Source organism: Etheostoma cragini, chromosome 3 (assembly GCF_013103735.1).
Source record: "Etheostoma cragini isolate CJK2018 chromosome 3, CSU_Ecrag_1.0, whole genome shotgun sequence".
In the NCBI taxonomy this organism is placed as follows: Eukaryota; Metazoa; Chordata; class Actinopteri; order Perciformes; family Percidae; genus Etheostoma; species Etheostoma cragini.
Genome location: NC_048409.1, coordinates 29,369,586 through 29,373,131, shown reverse-complemented (window position 1 = coordinate 29,373,131; position 3,546 = coordinate 29,369,586).

The following is a 3,546-nucleotide window of genomic DNA, read 5'->3' as shown; positions in this document are numbered from 1 at the left end:
CCCCCCCCCCCCCCCCCTCCCCCTCCAGTCTGTATAGAGGGTGAAACACGTGCACGGAGGCGCCCTCTGCAGGCGCATCCGGGTACGACCCAGAAGAAGGAAAAACACGTATTTGTTCCCAGAAGAAGAACTCTGGCGCCACCAAGTGGACAACCACGGAACCGGGTCTCTCTTCCATGGCCTCTCCCGCACGCTCTCTCTGTCTCTCTTTCTCTCTCTCCCCCCATCTTCCTTCTTCTTCACGTTCATATAAAATGGTGGAGAGAAACACAGGACAAATGGAGTTGTTGTTTTGCTTTTCTAATCTGATACATGTCATGGTCTGAATCTGAGGTCACCATTTAAAAACAACATTTCTTGGAAATGAAATGCAACTCGTGTGCGCGTGATCTTTTTTTCCTCCAATAAGAGATAATTAGGCTATGTAATTGTTTTGGTTTCTCAATATTTTAGCCGCTAACAGTGAGGGTTTGACCTACTTTGTGGGGTAAACTGGGAATAGAGATGCTATGGTTGGAGTTTAATGGGTTAGCAGTACTGAATTAGTACAAGGATGACCTTTGACCTAAAAAGGTCACCCAGCAGGTTTAGGATTACTGAGACAACATGGCTATCAATGCATATGGATGTGTTGTATTGAAATGCTGAAATATGAACGTTATGATTAAAAGAATATGCAAAAATGCAAATATGGCTGTGGAGTAATTATTTAGGTGTAAACTGGGGGGGGGTGTTTTGGGGGTTAGTCAGCACCGTGAGAAGGTTTTACCCATCAGTTTTTCTCTGAATACTGAAAATATAAGTAAATTGCGCACAATTTGTTGAGTTTTGCGTGTGATTTGTTTGTAAGTGGGAGTGATTAGTGCACGTTGTATGTGGGGCAGCTGGGGGCGCGCAGCGGGCTGAAAATGTTGCGCGTTCAAGGGAGGGAAAAAAAAAATCGGAGTCTGCGCAGTTGCGTTGTTCTCGACACTCCGAACTTTCGGGAGGACGGCGGAGGAAGGAGGAGAGGGAGAGAACAACGCCATTTTTTCTGGTAATTATTTTCCACATTTTCAGCTTTTTCACGCCGCCAATCGCCCCAAATGTTAAATAACAGACTACACGCGTGGTTACGTGTAGAAAAGCACGTAATTGTCAGAGGCTACAGTGCGAATTAAAGAGCGTAACGTTAGCGTCGGAGAAAGCCGACGTTTCGCCCTCTAGCTCGACCAACGGCTAGTCGCGAGACGCTACCGTTGAAACAACTCGGCGGAGCGGCGCGCGCATACAACAAGCTGCTTTTTTAAACGCGCGTTTTACATCGACGTCAAAACTCACGTATCGTTACCGATATTCGCTTTAAATCCCGGGTTCGGCGGTGTAACGTAACGTAACGTAACGTAGCGGCTGTCCAGCGCCGTGAAGCTCGCAGAGATGGCGGAATGAGTCGCAGGGCTAGGCACGAGCAGCAAGGGGGAGAGAGGCAGGCACGAGCTCAACAAAGACACAAGAAGAAAGCCGCTGATTGGCTCAAGCGGACCACGTGGGCAAAGCCCTAAAACGCAATGTTAATTTAAATTATTTTGTATTAATACGTTTTTTGTCAGTAGTTAATGTGTTAACACGTTGACTACACATTTCAACATATCTAGCTAATACTATAGCTAGAGCTTTTTAAAGTAAATTCCATTGCTAGGCAACAGCTTGGAGCCTTGTTTACTTCCTGTCAGTTAACGTCATTTACATACACGGCAATAGGAAGTCGCGAAACTGTGAAATAGTCTATTCACGGGTACCAAATACACGTACAAATCTCAATATATATACTATACTCGCGTGCTGTGGTACAGTACTGACTTTATTACAATATCTGAAGATAAAAAACATTTAAACCTGAGTTTATTCGATGCTTGTTTTTGTTATTCAAGACTGATAAGAAGTTATAAATCGGCTGTTACAGTGATTTTTTGTACTGTGACATGTTGTCACAGTACAACCAACCATTACTCATCAACACAGCCATGTGTTGTAATGTTAGCATCTGACCAGAAGGAGGCAGTGTAGGGACAGAAGCTGAAGGAAAACAGGATGTTCTTGGTCTACGCCCCCCCCCCCCCCCCCCCCCCAAAAAAAAAAGCTCTGATGAAGCTTATTGATGAAATATGTAATCTTGCGTCTGTTTCTTTAATATTTCCCAACATAACTATTTGATGTTCTCTGTATGTTTTCAGCCATAGCCCTGTCAATGCATGCAGGATTTTTAAATAGACAATACGATTTTCTCAGGATTTTTTTTACCTGAATGAGCTGCAGGAAAATGGCAAAAATATTCCTCTAACAAGTCAATGTCAATTTGATTTCTATAGCACATTTAAAAAAGACAACAACAACAGTTGACCAAAGGGCTGAACAAGGTCAATGTCAAATACATAAGTAACAAGTGTAAAGATGACTACAACACAGGGAGCACAACAACAACAAGTGTACCTGCTTTACCCAGAAGTTGTTCAGTCTTGGCTATGAAAAATGTATTTATTTATCTTTCTTAAAAAGAAACAACGACCCCAATCCCAGAGTCCGGACTCGCAGGCTTTGGTGTGCGTTCTCACGAAATTCCTAAGGGATTAGGGGTTGTCCCAGTGTCGAATTTCTAAGGGTGGGAGGGTTGTGAGTGCACGCTTACCGAGCCCTCTCCGTGAGTCTGCATCGATGCAGGGAATTACCCAGAGTTCAAAGCGTCGTGACGTTTACCGCGGAGACCCCAGGGAAATCCCAAATTACAAAGGTAAACAACGGCACGCCACACGACCACGGACCTGTTTGTTGTTTGTATTTGTATCAAATTGCTTTATATAAAACATCAAACACACTATTAATAAAAAACTATATAAAAAATGTATACATATTGTACATGTTAATACAAAATACGGCCGTATACCTACCTGAGCCCCTGTGGCTGCACACACACACACACTCACTTAGCACCGGAGATCAGTTAAGTGTGTGTGTGTGTGTGTGGGTGTGTGTGTGTGTGTGTGTGTGTGTGTCTTTAGTCCTCAGGATTGTGCCAGCGTCTGTCTCAGTTTGGAGATTGTTGTATACTGCCACCAGGTGTCGGACTGGATAAACCCACATGGCAGAAACAACCAGTTTTATCTCTCAAATATCATATATATATATATATATATATATAATCTTCCTGTGCTTATATGGAGAGGAAACAACGGAGTTAATTCCCTACAAAGCTGGGTTGAAATCCTCGATTCCCGATTTAAAAATCAATCTTTGTGTGAGGGATCTGTTATCGATTAATAATATACAGAAATCAGTCTTATAATATCTGCCTTTTCACCATGGATGTGCGAGTCAAAAGCACTTTAAACAACATTTTTGGGGGTTAGTTCTTCATGTAAACAGTAACCTGGTGCTTTATATAACAAAATCTTTGACGGTTGCTTCTTGCTTATGCAATTTACAGCATAAGTTCTCTGAGAAATCGCTTAAATCATTTATTTATCATATATATATATATATATATATATATATATATATATATATATATAT